Source organism: Carcharhinus amblyrhynchos, unplaced genomic scaffold (genome assembly GCF_965287045.1).
Source record: "Carcharhinus amblyrhynchos unplaced genomic scaffold, sCarAmb.v2.hapA scaffold_42, whole genome shotgun sequence".
Lineage (NCBI taxonomy): Eukaryota > Metazoa > Chordata > Chondrichthyes > Carcharhiniformes > Carcharhinidae > Carcharhinus > Carcharhinus amblyrhynchos.
Window position 1 is genome coordinate 416,248 of NW_027649783.1, and position 19,334 is coordinate 435,581.

The 19,334-nt window shown below is 44.7% G+C and overlaps 7 non-coding genes across 7 annotated transcripts; 1 reads left to right on the forward strand and 6 right to left on the reverse strand.

Moving 5' to 3' along the window:
* Nucleotides 1-4,522: 4,522 nt before the first annotated feature.
* On the reverse strand, nt 4,523-4,614 carry trnar-ucg (transfer RNA arginine (anticodon UCG)). The gene is given in 2 exon segments: nt 4,523-4,558; nt 4,578-4,614. It is a non-coding gene; the product is annotated as a tRNA-Arg (tRNA).
* Nucleotides 4,615-7,003: 2,389 nt separating this feature from the next.
* Nucleotides 7,004-7,075, forward strand: trnam-cau (transfer RNA methionine (anticodon CAU)). Its single transcript has one exon. It is a non-coding gene; the product is annotated as a tRNA-Met (tRNA).
* Nucleotides 7,076-10,528: 3,453 nt separating this feature from the next.
* Nucleotides 10,529-10,610, reverse strand: trnas-aga (transfer RNA serine (anticodon AGA)). The gene has a single exon. It is a non-coding gene; the product is annotated as a tRNA-Ser (tRNA).
* Nucleotides 10,611-10,946: 336 nt separating this feature from the next.
* Nucleotides 10,947-11,018, reverse strand: trnag-ccc (transfer RNA glycine (anticodon CCC)). Its single transcript has one exon. It is a non-coding gene; the product is annotated as a tRNA-Gly (tRNA).
* Nucleotides 11,019-14,448: 3,430 nt separating this feature from the next.
* On the reverse strand, nt 14,449-14,520 carry trnag-ucc (transfer RNA glycine (anticodon UCC)). Its single transcript has one exon. It is a non-coding gene; the product is annotated as a tRNA-Gly (tRNA).
* A 358-nt stretch (nt 14,521-14,878) lies between these two features.
* Nucleotides 14,879-14,962, reverse strand: trnar-ucg (transfer RNA arginine (anticodon UCG)). Its single transcript is given in 2 exon segments — nt 14,879-14,914; nt 14,926-14,962. It is a non-coding gene; the product is annotated as a tRNA-Arg (tRNA).
* Nucleotides 14,963-18,363: 3,401 nt separating this feature from the next.
* Nucleotides 18,364-18,437, reverse strand: trnat-agu (transfer RNA threonine (anticodon AGU)). Its single transcript has one exon. It is a non-coding gene; the product is annotated as a tRNA-Thr (tRNA).
* Nucleotides 18,438-19,334: the final 897 nt, after the last annotated feature.

Below are 19,334 nucleotides of genomic sequence, written 5' to 3' on the forward strand. Positions count from 1 at the left end.
ATTGAGACGTATAAGATGATGAATGGGATGGATAGGATAGAGGTGGAGAGACTCTTCCCGCTCAGAAAGGACAGTAGGACTAGGGGGCACAGCCTCAAAATAAAGTGGGGCGGTTTAGAACGGAGTTGAGGAAGAACTTCTTCACTCAAAGGGTGGTGAATCTCTGGAATTCTCTGCCCGTTGAAGTGGTGGAGGCTACCTCGCTAAATATATTTAAGACGCGGGTTGTTAGGTTTTTGATAGGCAAGGGGATTAAGGGTTATGGGGAGAGGGTGGGAATGTGGAACTGAGACACGATCTTATTGAATGGCGGGGCAGGCTCAAGGGGCTAGGTGGCCTACTCCTGCTCCTATTTCGTATGTTCTTATGTTCTTATGAATGGGAAACCCCGAAAGCTTGTGGGTTTACGATCAAATAAACTGATTGCACTTTAACCTGGTGTTGTGAGACTTCTTACTGTGTTTACCCCAATCCAACGCCGGCATCTCTACATCATGACTTCATCAAAACAGACAGTGAAATGGAACATTGTTCAATAAATCTCTCAGTCGTCAAAAAAAATTGCCTAACTTTGGAACACTTTGAAAAGTTCAGGGGGGTAGATTGCCGTGGCTGGCTCGTTGGTCTAGGGGTATGATTCTCCCTTTGGGCACAGTGTTAGAATGCGAGAGGTCCCGGATTCAAATCCCGGGCGAACCCTGCGTTTTTTTTCCTAAAGGTAATTCTTTGCAATGAAGGTGGCGACAACGAGTGAAAGACGAAGCAGTGTTTACCTCCAGGGAACTCATTGCAGAGAAAATATCTCTGCAGAACTCGGAAAGCAACCATACAGTCTGACAGGACTGGGAATCCCAGTCAGATTTTAATTTTTCCATGTTTTCGTTTAATTCCGGCGTTCCGAGTGAACCGTGAGTGTCGGTGAGTTTCAGCAGTCCTGTTGAGGGGAAATTCACAATCAGGCGACGGACACACGAGGAGAGGAAATAAGGGCAGAAGAAGGCCATTCGGCCCCACAAGTCTGCCCCGCCATTGGCTGATCTGTTTGTGTTTCGATTTCCACATTTCCATCTGTTCCCGATAACCTTTGATTCTGTTGCCAAATAGGAATCTATCCACCTCCGGAATAAAAGTGTTCAATATCCCCGCCTCCACCGCCTTCTGAGGCAGAGTTCCAAAGTCACGCAACGCTCCGAGAGAACAGGATTCACCGTCCCCAAAGAGGAAGCTCAGTTTTCTTTGAATGCCCGTTGTTCTGCATTCACTCACAAGAAGAGACATCATTTCCACGCGCAACTTGTGAAGACCATTCAAGATCTTATGTGCTTTGAACAAGGTACCTCCCACTCGGAGTATCTCCGGTGCAGAGATTCCCAGTCAGTCTGTGTAACCTTTCCTCTTCTCAATCTGGTAAATCTCCTCTGCACTGTCCAACTATTCAAGTTATCAAACTGACAATCTCTTCTGGACCGTTTACAGCGCATTTACATCCTTCATTAAATATGGATACCGAAACTTCAGACAATATTCGAGATACTTCACTAATGACCTAAACAACTGAAGCATAACATTATTTTCTTACATGGTCAAATGTCTGTAACAAAGCAGACATTAACCTTTTTTATTACTTGCTGTCCTTGCATACTAAATATTTGTGACTCGAACACAACGAGATCCCTTTGCATCTGGGGAAGTTTGCATCCCTTCTAGAATTGAGTAATAATCTGGTTTTGTTCTCTTCCTGCAAAAATGAATAAGTTCACATTATATTCCAGTTGCCATGTTTCTACCCATGCACAAAACCTTTCTGTAACTATCTCCAAGCTCCTTACGGCCTCTCCACAAGTTACTTTGCGACATATATTGTGACTTCTGCAGATGTTGCTGCCGTGTTTTCAGCTGTGGACTGCGATAGCTGAGCTTCTATAGAGATGACAACTCCCAGACACAAAGTGTCCGATGATCTTTTCCTGTGCTGGAACTATTCTGTGTGTATGGATGTGAAAACCATTCTGTATCACTTGGTGTGTGATGCAGGAATTGAGTGTGGAATTCATTGTCTATCTGTCAGTCTCTATGGGTGTATATGAGTGAATGATTCATTCTGGATCACTCTGTCTTTTGTTCACACTGTGATTGCGGATTGATTGTTTGTCTCCCAGTCTCTGAGCCACTTTGTAGATCTGGGACAATTCAATAAATAATTTACCTAAATGAAATCGGGTCTTGTTTTTCTAATTAATAAACAGCTCGACACGATTGCCCACCCAAACTATTTCATGTAACATTATCTTTTTGTCTCTGAAATCCATTCACCCTCCAACACTTCCCCAGCTTTCCATTAAATACAGCTGTGCTAATCGTCTCCGATCATAGAATCCCTACCGTGCAGAAGAAGGCCATTTGGCCCATCAAGTCTGTACCGACCACATTCCCACCCGGGCCGTGGTGCTGTAACCCTCATTTACCTTGATGATCCCCCTGACACGAGGGTCAACGTAACATGGCCAATCAACCTAGCCCGCACATCTTTGGGTTCCGGGAGGAAACCCACGCAGACATGGGGAGAATGTGCAAACTGCACACAGTGATCAGAGGCCGGAATTGAACCTGAGACTCCGGTGCTGTGAGACAGGAATGCTAACCATTGTGCCTCCCTGCCGCCCAAAATTATTCCCACTTTCTTCGGAAATTTCCTGTCTCGTATCCTTCAGTATCTTTAGATGGTCAACTGGAATTTAAATCTAGTGATCGTTTCTTCTTGTGTTCTGCAGTGATATATTCACTGCAGGGAATTCTCGTGAGCTCAAACCTGCTCCCGATTTAATAACCAGTGGCTGGGCTTGTCCGGAATTATGAACCCGGGCCCTCGAGCACGATAATCCTACCCCAAACAACAATCATACCCCGAGACTAACAACCCAACTGCCAAATGCCAACGCTTTAGCCGATTGCAAATTGCAAATGCTGCCAACTCAACGATAATTTAAGAGTATTTTCTCTAGTGGAATTTATGATTAAATTACTAGGTCTATCTTATCACACCCCAGCATTAATTATTCATTTTGACCTATTCCAGCAGCTCCCTCATTTGATGCGAATGTCTTCGTTCTGTTGAAGTTCTGGGTTGCGGCCGGTAGATGTCAGCACACTCAGATACAGCGAAGCTCACAGACCAGAGAGGGAGAAACAAACAAGAATTATTCAAATTATATTGGGGGTGGGAAATTTTAACAATACTAACGTTGGACATGTTTTTTGTAATGATATTGATTTTGTAACAGTTGTTATCGTTGTGTGTCCTTCGTTTCGAGGATGACATCCATTCAGGGCCGTGAGTTTCTGCTATGGGTCTTCATGTGAGTGAACAGGCCCATTCTCAGCCCACAGAGCTTTCTTCCCTGTTACTGTCTTCTCTGGCGCCATTTTGCCTCATAAAAGTATGCTGCAGATTGGGGGATATGTTTTGCCCATTTTCAAGCTCCTCCCAGCCATCAGCATGAATGCTGCCTCGCTTCAGTCTGGAGGATGTCGGGGAAGCGTTACTGATGGAATTTCCCTCACAATCTTAGGATGCGCTGATACACTGGTCACATGTACATCATTGCGCTAAAACCACCAACCATCAATGGCATGTATGAGTGAGATATATTCTTATCTGCCCATCTCTGGTCCCGTTTTATCGAAATGACATTTTCTGAAAATCTTTCACGAATTTAAAGCTCAGGATCAGCCCATCCCTCAGCCTTGTTATTACAGGAGAAGAAGGATCCAGTTTCTCAGTCCGTTACCAGGCCATTCTCTTTCTACTCAATGATTCTTCTTTTTATGGCCTGTTGATGTCGCCTGCAGGACCAGCATTTGTTGCCCTTCCCTAATTGCCCTTCAACTGAGAGGGGCTTGTTTGACCATTTCAGAGGTCAGGTAAGAGTCACCCTCTTAATCTGGGCCTGGAGTCACATGTAGGGACTCCAGGTTAAGAGGCCAGACTTACTTATCTAAAGTGCACCGGTGAACCAGATTATAGTGAACAACAATCGCCGGTAGTTTCAAGGCCGCCATTACTGAGAGGAGCTTTCAATTCCAGATTGATGAAATAGTGAATTTAAATTTCATCAGCTGTCGTGGTGGGATTGACTCCGTGTCCCCAAAGATTAGTGCGGGTCTCTGGATTACCAGCCCAGTGACATCACCTTTCATCCCTGTAATCAGAAACACTTCACTCAGCTCGTTATTAAACCTCTTCCTGAGGAGATTAGATTTTCCTCCACAGAATTTTATTAAACTATTTGCTACAAAGCCTGTTGCTCCATTCAGGAGCATCAATAATTTATTAAGATCACACAAAAAAGACAGATTTCCTCGGAGGAGACTAAAATAATGAGATGAGAAAATTTAATGAACAAAACAACAAGGAAATACATTCTGAGAAAGCGCCCTGCAATGTTTGCAAGAAAATGCAGAGCTTTCAGCTGAAGAAAGAAATCTCAGTTTGCCGGAAGTTTTACCAGATTTCTGCATAAAACGACCGCGACAGGACTCGAACCTGCAATCATCTGATATCATCACCGCCACAGTTATCGAAGTCAGACGCCTTATCCATTAGGCCACGCGGTCAACAGATATAATGCCGTCACAAATGTTAGCCTCATGTCAATAACTGTCGTGATTATATTTATTTTCAGTTTTGTTTTTAGTTACTTCTCTGATTCCCAGATGCCAAAAAATTGAAGTGGAATCCCCAGAGTTTGTCAACACCAGAATTCTAACGTCCACTTCTAACATTCGTTGGGTGCCTGTCTGTGTAGAGTTTGCACGCTCTCTCCGTGTCTGCGTGGGTTTCCTTCGGATGCTCCGGTTTCCTCCCATCTCCAACCATGTGCAAATTTGGTGGATTGGCCAGGCTAAATTGACCCTTATTGTTAGGGGGATTAGCAGAGTAATTACGTAGAGTGACAGGGAGGGATTCACTGTCGGAGAGTCGGTGCAGAATATCTGGGCCGAATGGCCTCCTTCCGCACTGTCGGGATGCTTTGCCTCTTGCACTTCCTGTCTTAAATCTTCAATGCCTGTCCTCAAATCCTTCTGCTAGCAGCTAATGCAGCAATTTCCCCCTGTGAACCTTAGTTCAATATGTTCTACTCTTTTACACCTCTCTTCCAGCGCCACTCAATCCCTTTTGCTGCACAGAGAGAAACTCCGAGTTATCCAGCCATACCTTGGAGCTAAAATCCCTCACCGCTGGATCCAAAACAGTAAATCCCCTTTCCTCCTTCATAAGGACTCTCACACACTTTGTAAAGTCTGGTTCCCGGATCTGGGGGCAATCCTAAAACAGCTACAGTTAATCAGAGCTTCATAAAGATTGAGCAGGACTTCCCAGTTTTTATACTCAGTATCTCCAGTTATGAAGCCAAACATCCAATCCGCCTTCCTGACAACTCTCTTAAAATCGTCTCTCTCCTTCAAAGATCTCTCTGACCCTCAGGTCCCCCTGAGCCTGCACACTGCTCAGAACTGGACCAGTCAGTTTCTATTGCCTTTCCCCATCTCTTCTGTCAAAATGCAGCACTGTTCCTGAGTGTGGGATTATTAATTTGTCTCTGCTACAAAATCAGTGAGAGTTGAGACTGCAGCTTCTGTTTCTCCACTGTTAGGCTGACAGCACCGTGGTTGTTCCCTCACCTCAGGGACAGCAGCAGTTTAAGAAAGCAGCAAACCACCACCTACTTAAGGCCGGTTAGGGATTGGCAATGAACGTTGGCCTAGTCAGTGGTACCCACCTCTCGAAATGAATAAAACAAATAAAAACTCGCAACTCCAACCGGAGACGGAGAGACACAGAACAAATCTCACTCACATGCATGTGTTGGACACAATATGAATCACCCAATCACATTCCCGAACAGAGGGTAAAAGGCAGTCGGAATTGGGCGATCGTTATCCACTTACAGTCTAACCAGAGTTTTATACAAGAACAGAGAAGATCTTAACACAACAGACAACATTTTAACCCAACATGGAATATCATGAGATCAGATAATTAACATTAGCAAAACGGAAAACATCTTCACGGAGAATATTTTGACACAACAGAGCAGTGCAGAGGAGGTTCACTAGGCTGAGACCTGAGATGAGGAGGTTAGCCTATGAAGAGAGACTGGATAGACTGGGTCTGTACTCGTCGGAGTTTAGAAGGATGACGGGGGGATCTTATAGAGACATATACGATAATGAAGGTGATAGATAGGATAGAGATAGAGAGATTCTTCCCGCTCAGAAAGGATAGCAAGACTAGAGGGCCCAGCCTCAAGCTAAGGGGTGGGGGGCAGTTTAGATCAGATTTGAGGAGGAACTTCTTCACTCAAAGGGTAGTGAATCTCTGGAATTCACTGCCCACTGAAGTGGCGGAGGCTACCTCGCTAAATATATTTAAGTTACGGGTAGATAGGTTTTTGATAGACAAGGGAATTAAGGGTTATGGGGAGAAAGCGGGAAAGTGGAATTGATCCACTTCAGATCAGCCATGATCTTATTGAATGGCGGGGCAGGATCGAAGGGCGAGATGGCCTACTCCTGCTCCTATTTCTTATGTTCTTATGTAACAGGGAACACGTTTACAGAACAGGACATATATTAAGAGAGTATTTTAAAAAATATTGACACAAGATGGATCATATTTACACAGCCGGGAAGGCATTTTAGACAACAGCAGAAAACATTTCTCAACAACAGAGAGCACAGTTACACAGCAGGAAATATAATTACAAACATGTTTGCAACAGAAAATTCCTTTTAAAATAGTGGTCGACTCTCCAATTCTTTATCTTGCCGGTTTCCCAACACTTTGTCTGTCGTTCCATGTGTCCAAGCAGTCTCTCATGCTGCTATTGTATTCTCGGTGTGATGCAGTGATGCCTCCTCACACTGGTGTTCCTGTTAAACGATAGAGGAGTGACCATCTGTCTGACTACATTGATGGGCAGCAGAGTGAGGTTTTTGCCGTAGCAGAGTGGCGCAGCGGAAGCGTGCTGGGCCCATAACCCAGAGGTCGATGGATCGAAACCATCCTCTGCTATTCCTGCTCATAGTGATGAATAAACAACTTAACGGTAACTGTGAAGCAGTTGTGACTTTTACCTGGAGAACACAAACTGTTATTTGGCTTCCCTTTTCCCCGAAAAACCTCGATCTGCAGTAAATGGCTTTTTCTGCAACCAGAGCCTTACACAAGAAGAGGGAACATCTTAACACAACATGCAACAATTTACAGACAAGAATAGTCCTCACGGAGAATCTTTTTTACACAACAGGGAACACGTTTGCAAGGGAAGGCGATATGTGAACAGACAAGAAGAAAAAATGTTGACAGAGCCGGAAACACAACAACAGGGCAGCATATTTCACAACAGCAGAAAGAAAAAAACACACCAACATTTGAGACAGTTACCTGGGTAAGATTGGTCTGGAGAGATGTTGGCAAAACACGGATAATTGGGAATAACTCCGAGGTAAAAAGACAATGGGCAGCATGAACACTTTGGGCCGAACGGCCTGTTTCCATGCTGTAACCCTCTATATCATAAAGCACAGCAGGAAATATATTTACAAACAGTGAAACACTTTACACAACAGCAGTGAACATCTTTGAGCAATAGTTCAAAGCAGGACAGATGTACAGCAGGAAATATGCTTACAAGAATATATTTGCAACAGGAAACTAATTTAACATGTGAGTGATCAATTCTGGGTCCTGCCGGTTTCCCGGAACCTTTGTCTGTCGTCACTCATTTACAAACAGTCTCTTTTGCTGCTTTTGTGTGTGTCATTTCCGTCCATTGCATTCTTGGTGCTTTGCAGTGGGATTGTGTGGCCAGACTGAAGCTCCCTCACACTCGTGCTGGAGTTAAGCAACAATGTGGAAGTGAATATCTGAATGGCTGCATTGATAGGCAGCAGGGGGGAGCTGGATTTACCAGAGCAAAGTGACGCAGCGGAAGTGTGCTGGACTGATCATTCAGAGGTTGATGCATCGAAACCATTCTCAGTTATTTTCTGTTAACGATGATAACAAAACGACTTGACAACAATTCTGTAACATTTCCGTGGAATATGCAAGCATTTGCATTGGCTCCGCTTTTCTGTTTTCACCCTCAAACTGCAGTCAATCACATTGTTCCGCACACAGGCTGTAGATACTGTGAACATGCACCAGGATATATTAGTGACCGAGGTCATGGTGTGCAGGGCACAATTTCAGAATTTGTGGATGATGTGAAAGTTGGGAACATTGTGAACTCTGAGGAGGATAGTGTAAAACTGCAAAAAGGACAGAGACAAGTTGACGGAATGAGTGGAGAAGTTCCAGATGAAATTCAAAGCTGAGAATAGTGAAGTGATTTATTCTGGTAGGAAGATTATAGAGAGACAATGAAAAGTAAAAGGACCCGGGTTCAATTCTGGCCTTCAGTGACTGTGTGTATCTCCCACATTTTCTCTGTGCCCACTTGGCTTTCCTCCGGGTGCTCTGGTTGCCCCCACACTCCATTGATAGGGGAAATGGACTTACCATGCTAAATTTCCCCGAATGTAGAACATAGAACATAGAACATAGAACATTACAGCGCAGAACAGGCCCTTCGGCCCACGATGTTGCGCCGACCAGTTACAAAAACAATGACCCACTAGCCTATACCAATCCCTTTTCGTCCATAAACCTATCCAGAGATCTCTTAAACGCCCCCAAACTAGACGCATTTACAACTGCAGCAGGCAGTATGTCTCCCAGTATGTTTAGATTAGGAGGATTAACGGGGTAAATATGTGAGGTTGAGTGGATAGGTCAGAGAATCAGTGCACACGCAATGGGCCGAATGGCCACATTCTGCACTGTAGGGATTCAATGTTAGAGGTTTTCATATTCCAGTCAAGAGTTCATCAAGAACCAGGGGAAAATATTCAAGATAAGTATCAAAACTGCAGCGATTCAGTGCCTAATGTACATATCTTTGGAAAGTAAAGCAACTTTTAACATGGCCAATCCACCTCACCTGCACATCTTTCAACCAGGGAGCAAACCAGAGAACCCAGAGGAAACCCACGGGGGAGAATGTGCAAAATCAGCAAAGGTCAGAACCAAAGCCAGGTCACAGGGCTGTGAGGCGGGGGAGTGGGATTAGATAGAATGTTGTTTCAATAACACCAAATGGGTTGTTACTGCATTGTAAAGATTCTCTGGTTTGTGAATCTATAATACAATCCTATTGAATGGAGCAGCAGGCTTGAGGGACCATGTGACCCACTTCTGATCCGATTTATTGTGCTGCTGTGTCCAGGAAGCTGCTAATTGATTTCTCATCATTAAATCAGAATTTACTCCAAATATATAAATGCAGCAACCCTGTGCTCAGTGACAAACACTGACTCGTGGTTAAGCAATGTCTCAATTTTAATATTCTTATCCGTGTTTCCAAATCCCTCCATGTCCTCAGCTCTTCCTGCCTTTCGTCATCTCCAGCCCAACAATCCTCTGAGATATCTGAACTCCACTGATTCTGCCCTCGTGATAAGAAGTCTCACAACACCAGGTTAAAGTCCAACAGATATATTTGTTAGCAAAACCAGTAGCTTTCGGAGCGCTGCTCCTTTATCGCCTTACCTGATGTTTTTCTGAGAACTAAGACTGCAGCTTCTGTTTCTCCAAGAGAATCTCTCTGGATAAAGACGGAATTTACAAGGATTTCTGTCACTGGGGCATTGTCTGCCGGTCTGTGTCTCACTGCTCCAACTCACTCTATCCTTCCATCCCCTCTATATGTAGGTGGGATCTTGTTGTTTAGTGACTGAGTGCACAAAATCTGTATCTACATCTGATCAAATAGAATTCAGCTTGTGAACAATATCACCATTTCAACCAGCTCTGGGTTAACCCAGGCACAGCTCTGATTGGCTGCTGCCCCCTGAATCTGGGGGACAGACACTGTGAGCATCGCCGGCCTCAGAGGCTTTCACAGTTACTGAGCTGGGAAACTCCAACTCATCCCCGAGAATCCACAGCACAGAGCGAGAGGAGAGGAAAACCTGTCCTGGGAGCTGTCAATCTGAGACACAGTTTGACCTGTCAATGTGCAGATGTGAAGCTGCTCCTTCCATTCCCAATCTGCTATAACCAGGAGTTCCTAACGCCCAATAATGACCAGCTTGCAGCAATGTGTTTGAATGAACACAATGTCATATCATCCAAGCAGCATTTTGAAATGATCATTCAGTGTATTCTGATGAAATTTATTTCTTATGTTCTGCGTGTCATTCCATAAGAATCTTCCTCTGAAATGAGACCTTGTTTTGTCCTTGCGCTCCTGATGCTGTTGTTTTTCAGTCTGTTCACATTATGATTTCCCTCATGGAACCAGAGAAAGGGAACAGCACTGAATCATTCGGCTTATCTTGTCCATGCCAGCCCGAGGGCACCCAAATACCAGAAGGAGTTCCGGCTCTGGGGCTGCCGGAAGCAAACACTTTCAGTGATAATCGCTGCGAGCAGGACTCGAACCTGCGCGGGGAAACCCCATTGGATTTCTAATCCAACGCCTTAACCACTCGGCCATCGCAGCGCCGCCAATCCACCACCTGATATAATCACCTCAGTAGCGTTCATACTAACTTCATCAGACACCGTTATTGTACAAAGCGCAGTGTGTGAGCTGAAATTTGTTCCTCTACTTTTGTATCTTTGTCTCTGACGGAGAACTCACTTACTGGGTCAGAGACTTGTTTTTGTATCTCGGTAATTTTTCATTACAAACAAATTAGGTCCGAATAAAAAGAAAAAGAAAAAGAGAAATCTCTATTGTATTTCATTATCGTCAAATGTTGTATTCGCTCCCTATTTTTGTCCACTCGGTTGAAAACACAGGAGGAAGTGGATAAAGTTATAAGTAAATAATCAATACGATGGCTGGGAATCGAACCCGGGTCAACTGCTTGGGAAACAGCTATACTCACCACTATACCACCATCGCTCACATTGGCCCATTACCGTTATTTTAATCAGTTATAATTACGGAACTACCTGCGTTGCTGATTTCATCAGACACGAAGTGTGTCCATCAGATAGTTTGGAAACTGAACTTGGCTTGTCTCGTTTCCCTGGACTGTTTGAAGCCACCTGAGAAAGACGGAGATTGAGGGCGGATCTGATAGAGGTGTATAAGATTCTGAAAGGTAGAGATGGAGTAAACAGTGGCAGACTTTTTCCTAGATTGGAGACAAATATCACCAGGGGGCACGGGCTTCGCGTGAGGGGGGAGAAGTATAATTTGGATGCCAGAGGGAGGTTTTTCACACAGAGGGTTGTGAGGGTATGGAATGCACTGCCAAGTAAGGTGGTGGAGGCAGGCACGCTGGAGTTGTTTAAGGTGTACTTCGATGGACACATGAGCGAAATAGGGAGGAGGGATATAGGAGACTGTTTTAAATGAGGATCAGAGCCTCGGGACGTTCCTGGAAATCAACTGTTGCTGTGTTGACGTTTTTCTCTTTTACTGCACAAGTGTGTCGGTCCACCTTGTTGTCTAACGAGGGGCATACACGTGGTGGGTCGTGCGTGGGCTGCTCTTGGATGTTTCGAGAATAGCCTAGTACTTCGAGTCGTTTGTGTACACTTAAACTGGACCAGATGCTGCGCAACACTACAGCTCAGTGACTATCACTGTTAGCTGTGCAGATACATGGATTTGGGCCAGTGTCTGTGGGAGTTTGCGCATTCTCCCCGTGCTTGCGTGGGGTTCCTCCCAGTGCTCCGGTTTCCTCCCACATCCCAAAGATTTGCTATTAGGCTGATTGGTGTAACAAATTGTCCCGAAATTATTCTCCCCTCAATCTGGTTTCCAATGTGGGTGCCATAAGCAGAGACATTGGTCAAGGGTGGAAGAGGAAAAACACAATGTTAAAATGGCGGCGCGGGCTCGATGGGCCGAAGGGCCTGTTTCCTGCGCCGTGCTGTTCTTTGATCTTTGTTCTTTTAACTATTGTTTCGGGCTGAGAATTCATTCACTAGTTTTGAGGCCCTTTTTTCTCATTTTAACAAATTTTCCACTGACAACAATTTTAAACTAGATTTTCCATTAGACACACATGAATGATGAAAATATTTATGTGAATTTTAATTATGCAGTCTCCCTTCCCGCCCCCTCCCCCCTCCCCCCTCCCCCCTCTCCCCCACCCCCCGCCAGTTCTCAGCCAGGCACTGACTGGTTAGAAGTTTATTTTACATTTTACAGAAAATAAATCCCTGGCCCATGATCTGTTTTTCTCCTGTTCTCAGGCACATTCACTTTCAACAAGGGCGCAATAACTGGTTTGAAGAGTCAGAGTCAGACTGCAGTCACCTCGTTTCTCTCTCCATCCCTTTATCTCAGAGTCACCTTACACCATATCCTGCAGCCTGATTTGGCCAAGTTGAGCGAATGGCTCAATGATTGGCAGATGCAGTGTATTTTGAATAAATGTGAAGTGATCCAATTTCTTCGCAAACACGGGAAGACAGATTATGTTCTGAATGGTCATAAATTAGGAGAAGAGAATGTGCAACCAGAACAGAGTGTCCTCGTGCACCAGTCACTGAAGGGAAAGATGCCGCTGGAGCAGGCAGTAAAAAATGCAAATGGCATGGTGGCCCTCATAGCGAGAGGCTTCGAGTACAGGAGCAGGGATGTCTTGATGTAATTATGCAGGGTCTTGGTGAGGCCACAGCTGCAGTTTTGTCTTCTTATCTGAGGAAGGATGTTCTTGTTCGAGAGCGAAAGCAGCGGTTTACCAGACTGATCCTTGTGATGGCAGGACTGAGGTATGAGGAGAGATTGAGTTGGTTACTTTTATATTCGCTGGAGTTCAGGAGAATGAGGGGCCTCCTGAGAAACCTAGAGAATTCTAACAGGATTCGGCCGGGTAGATGAAAGAAGGACGTTTGGGAGTGTCCAGAGCCAGGGTCACAGTCTGAGGTTACAGGATAGACAGTTTGGGACAGACATGAGGAGAAGTTACTTCACCCAGAGAGTGGACAGGATGTGAAATTCCCGGCCACAGAAAGTAGTTGAGGCCAAAACATTGAATGTTTTGAAGAAGCAGTTAGAAATAGCACTTGAGACAAAGTGAATCAAAGGATATGGAGGTAAAAGGTGGGACCAGGATATTGAGTTGGAGGATTAGCCACGATCAGAATGAATGGCGGAGCAGGCTGGAAGGATCACTGCTCCTATGTTCTGTTTCTGTGTTTCTTTCACTGTAACTGTTAATTTGCAGCGAGTGAATATGGGTTCACCGCGCAGCTGTCAGATATCGAATTGAAAGACTGATACTCACTCACTCACTCTCACACTCTCTATTGTGAACGATCTGGGGAACAGACACTGTGAGAATCTCCAGCCTCAGAGGCTTTAACAGTTACTGAGCTGAGAAACTCCAACTAATCCCCGAGATTCCAGAGCACAGAGCGAGAGGAGAGGAAAACCTCTCTTGGGAGCTGTCAATCTGAGACACAGTTTGACCTGACAATGTGCAGATGTGAAGCTGCTCCTTCCATTCCCAATCCGTTATTGCCAGGAACACGTAACGCCCAGTAATGACCAGCTTGTAGCAATGTGTTTGAATGAACACGGTGACATCTCATCTCAGCAGCATTTTGAAATTCTCATTCATTCAATGTATTCTGATGAAATGTATTTCTTATGCTCTGTGTGTCATTACATAAGAATCTTCCTCTGACATCAGACCTTGTTTTGTCTTTGTGATCCTGATGCTGATTTTTTCCTTCTGCTCACGTTATGATTTTGCTGATGGAACCATCGAAAGAACCAAAGTGACAGCACCGAAGGAAGCCATTCGGCCCATCTTGTCCATACCAACCCGAGGATACCCAGGTGTCCTTTCCAAACTCAGCTGCCTGCACCTGGCCCAGAACCATGCAGCTGAATGCATGATGGAGATCCAAATACTTCATCGCAAAAACTCCCCAGGATGGCTGCCCGAAGCAAACATTTCCAACCATAAGCGCTATGAGCAGTGTTGGAATCTGCGCGGGGAAACCCCATTGGATTTCAAATCCAGCGCCTCAACCACTCAGCCAGCGCAGCTGCTTATTTACCAGAATAATGTAACCACCTCAGTAATGTGCAGATATTAACTTCATCAGGAACCAGGATTGTGCAGAGCACAGAGTGTGAGCTGAAATTTGTTCCTCAACTTATATTTTGTATCTCTGTCTCTGAATTCATTTATTAGGTCGGAGACTTGTTTTTCTATTTAAATATTTTTCCATTGAAATCTAATTACGTCGGAAGAGAAAATGAAAAAAAAAACCGCTATTACGGTCGAATATTGTGTTCACCCTGTGTTTGTTCACTCCGTTTAAAGTCCAAGAGGCCGCGGATAAGATTCTAAATAAATTATCAATGCGACGGCCGGGAATCGAACCCGGGTCAACTGCTTGGAAGGCAGCTATGCTCACCACTACACCACCATCGCTCACATTGCACACGGCCTTGATATTTGTGTTAGTCTTAATTACGGAGCTTCCTCAGTTGCTGATTTTATCAGGCACCAGGAGAGCCCGGAGCGCAGTTTGGACAGAATTCTATTGAATAGAGTGTATCAAAGCCTGTTGCTCCATTCGGGAGCATCAACAATTTATTAAGATCTCAAAGATAAGATTGATTTCTGGGACGGAGGATGAAATAATGAGATTAGAAAATTGAATGAACAAAACAACAAGGAAATACATTCTGAGAAAGAGCCCTGCAATGTTTGCAAGAAAACGCAGAGCTTTCAACTGAAGAAGGACATTTCGTTTTTTTGGGAACTTCAACCAGATTTCTGCATAAAACGACCGCGACAGGACTCGAACCTGCAATCTTCTGATGCCTGCACTATCCGAAGTCAGACGCCTTATCCATTAGGCCACGCGGTCGACACATGAGTACACCGTCCGAATGTCAGTACCATGTGAATACCTACCGAGGTTATATTTATTCTCAGTTCTATTTTTGGATGTTTTACTGATTCCCAGATGCCACAAACTGAAGGGGAATCCCCAGTGTTTGTAACCGGTAGAAAACTGAAGATCATTTCCAACATTCTTGGCTGCCTGTCTGTGTGGAGATTGCACGTTCCCCCCGTGTGTGTGTTTACTTCGGGTGTTCCGGTTTCCTCCCACCTCTAACGAAGTGCAGATTAGGCGGATTGGCCAGGCTAAATTCCCCCTTATTGTCAGGGGGATTAGTAGGGTAATTAGGTGGGGTTACAGAGAGGGATTCTCTGTCGGAGAGTTGGTGCAGAATGGTCGGTGCGGCCTCATTCCGCACTGTGGGGATCCTCTGCCTCCTACACATCCTGTCTTCAATCTTCAATGCCTGTCCCTGAATCCTTCTGCCAGCAGCTAATGCAGCAACTTCCCCCTGTGTACCTTGGTTCAATATGTTATTTTATTTTACACGTCTCTTACATCACCACTCAATCCCGTTAGCTGTAAAGAGTTAAAATCCGAATTATCCAGTCAAACCTTTGAGCGAAAATCCATCATCGACCGATCCAAAGCAGTAAATCTCATCTTCACCCTCGTCAGGACTCTCCCACACTTTCTAAAGTGTGATTACTGGGTCTGGGTACAATCCTAAAACAGCCGCAGATAATCAGAGCTTTATAAAGATTGAGCAGAACTTCCCAGTTTTTATACTCAGTATCTCCAGTTCTGAAGCCAAGCATCCAATCCGCCTTACTGACGACTCTCTTAAAATCGCCTCTCTCCTTTAAAGGTCTCTCTGACCCTCAGCTCCCTCTGAGCCTGCACACTACTCAGAACTGGACCATTCAGTTTCTATTCCTTTTCCCCATATCTCCTGTCCAAATGCAGCACTGTTCCTGAGTGTGGGATTAATAATATGTTTCTACTATAATATCAGTGAGAAATGAGACTGCAGCTTCTGTTTCTCCAAGAGAATCTTTCTGGATAAAGCCGGAATTTACAAGGATTTCTGTAACTGATATATTATCTGATAAATTATCACCGCCCTCACTCACTCTATCGGTGTCTGTCCCTCCACCCCCACTCAGTAACTGTATAGGAAGGGGGAATATTGTTAGATAATGACTGACTGCAGACAATCTGTATCTTCCTTTGATCAAATAGAGAGGGAGAGACATTCTCACAGTCTCTTTGTGAGTGTGGATTAACCTTTTATATGCCCTCACAAACACAGTAATCCCCTTGCCTTTGTCAATTCCTAAGAAGTACTTGTACCTCTGAGGCCCTGGTGGACGGTTGAAGGGTGGGGTGAGGTTTGAAGGCGATGCCGCAGGGTGCTGAGTGTGAGACCAGCCGATTTTAAAGCATGTGTGTAGGAAAGTGAAGAGTGAACTTGTCCGTTTGAAGATCACAGAAAAGCTGTGTCTGGAGCTTGGCCCGAGAGACAAGTTCTGTGTTGTCAGTAAATGAACTCCTGTAATGAAGACACAAAATCAGAAAGAGGAAATGCTGGAAATATTCAGCAGCTCCGGAAGCAGCTGTGGAGAGATATTCCTGTGGCCAGGATGTAACTCTCCAATTGGATACTTCACATTGCTCAGATCTGACACTCTCAACACCTCCCTGTAAGGAACAGGAAGGGCGGGAATTGGGTCTTTGTTGATTTGAGCAAACAGAGCAATGCAGCAATGAGAAGCTCCTCACCCCCCCGGCGGCTTGGGGAAGGATGGGACTCAGATACAGGCCTCTGGCTGGGGTTCAAAATGGAATAAAAAACGTATCGAGTTTGAAATGTAAATGCCACAAAAATGGAATTCAATTCGATTTGTGCACAGATTTTGAACTTTGGCGGATGTAGTCAGGATAACCGATCTGTTTAAGGTGTTGTGTTCAGGTCGCAGTCTTCTTTCGGGGCCTGGGCTCAAATCCCACTTCAGAAACTGTTTTTTTTTCCCTTCGCGAGGAACCATCCAAACCCAGGAAATCCCTCAGCACAAGGGCAGCAGATGCAGAGGAACAATGACCACCGGTAAGTTCCACTCCGAGACACACATCATCCGGACATGGAAACATATCACCGTTCTCATGGCTGGTTCACAATCCCGGAACTCCCTCCCTAACAGCAGTCTATGTGTACATACATCACATGGACTGCAGTGTCTCCAGAATGAATTCATCGCCAATTTCTCAAAGAAAATTAACTTGGACAATAAATGCTTCCCGGGCCAGTGACACACATACCCCGTATGAATAAAGTATTTTCCTTTTTAAATCACTTCGTGCGACAAAAGGAACACAGCTGCCTTCAGAGCAGAAAACTGTGTGTGTGAATCACATCTCCAATTTTACACCAAATGTGTGTCTGAAAACAGTAAGTGGACCCAGCTCACGTTAAACCGTTCAATATTTAGTCGGATAGTTTACAGGTACGTTCCAATTCTGGCAGTATCTCCTTTTTCACAAATACCACCAGATCTGGAACGTATTTCCAGTAATCCGCTGAACCAGCCTAGAACAGAGACAGGCTCTGTGGCTTAGTTGGTTAAAGCGACTGCCTAGTATGTAAGAGGTCCTGAGTTCAAATCCCAGCGGTGCCTGCGTTATTTTCCAATAATATTTGCAGTTATGCCAATCACTAAATCCATTTTTGCCTTTCCCTTCAAAGTGGATCATCTCCAACGATTGAAACATTTCGAGACTCCCCACATATATCTCGACTATTTGTTGAGATGATCCAGGTACTTTTATCATCTTGCAGTAAAAAAATCATCTGAACATACTCAATGTTCTCCCAACACAGATTTCCATTATTTTCTCAGGGAATTCCGAACACTGTGAAATGGCCTGAGAAACACACAATCCCGACGGTGCTGAAGGAGACCATTCTGACCATCGAGGCTGTACTGACCCTCCGACAGAGGATTGCACATAGGATCTATCCCCGCAGTGCCACACACCCACTCCGCTAATCTACTGATAGAAATACCTTGGGGACGAAGGGACAATCTAACATGGCCAAATCCATTCAACCTGCTCATCTTTGGAATGTGGGAGGAAATCGGAATCACCTTGTTTCCTGAGATCATTTGTCTGGGTGAATTCAACTTGAACAGAACGACAGAAATTTGGCACCATCCTGGACAGAGCATCCCCCTCCATTCGCTTCCCATGTATAAAAACTCACTGCCTCCACTACCGATACACAATGACAGCAGTGTGCACCATCTACACGATGCACTGCAGCAACTCAGTGAAGCTTCTTTGGCAGCACCTTCCAAACCCACGCCCATTGGGACCCAGAAGGACAAGCGCAGCAGAAAGATCAGAATAACATTGAAAAAGAGTCAAGGCTCCGCTGGGATTTGAACCTAGGATCTCCTGTTTACTAGGCAGGCGCTTTAACCAACTAAGCCACATAGCCTGTCGCTGTTGTGGGTGGGTTCAGCGGAATGCTGGAAATACGTTCCAGATCTGGTGGTATTTGTGAAAAAGGAGATACTGCAAGGTTGCAGGACACTGGTATTTATTTATTGATTGTAGTTATTTATAAGTTGTTGTTGCGTGTCTGCGTTCCTTAATCTTATTTGTCTTCCAAAAGAAATGAAATATCTAATTGAAAAAGATGTTACAATTTCTCAGCCAACCAGCGAACGTTGTGTCAAACTTTAAGAAAGGTTTGTGATTTATTCTCGAGTCAGTGGTTTCCCTGGGAGCCGGGTTAACAGAAACAGCATGGAGAGATGGCAGAGCAGGAAATGTCGGTGCCGAAGGTGAATCACATCAATGAAGCAGCAACTGGTTTGTTACTAACCTGATCCATAATCCGATTGTGGTGGGACTCAAACTCACCACCTTTAAGTGACTGAATTACCATCATTTGGAAGACCAACGCGACACAGAGACACAGGCTGAAACTTTACTTTACTTGTCCTTAGATGGATTTTTGACAATGTGGAAACTATTGATAAATTCAATAATCTCAGAGTTAAAAGGTTAAGAAGGACTTCATTGATCGCAAGTCATGTTGGGACATCTGATGTCTGTTAAAACAGTTGTGGAAATACAGACCTGTTCCTCCTCTATACAGGAAATCTGTCCCTCACAGAATGATGCTCCCTTATCTCTCTTCCTCACTCCCCTGTACAGCTTGAAGTCTCATCTCGCAGGCCTGATAGTTGGGAGATACATTCTACTCTATCTGTCACGGGGCTGATCAGAACCTGTTCCTTGTTCCAGTTAAACACCTGCACAGAGCACAACGCAAAGCTGGAAGCTGGAAATCTGACAAACAAAAAACCAAAAAATGCTGGAAATGCTC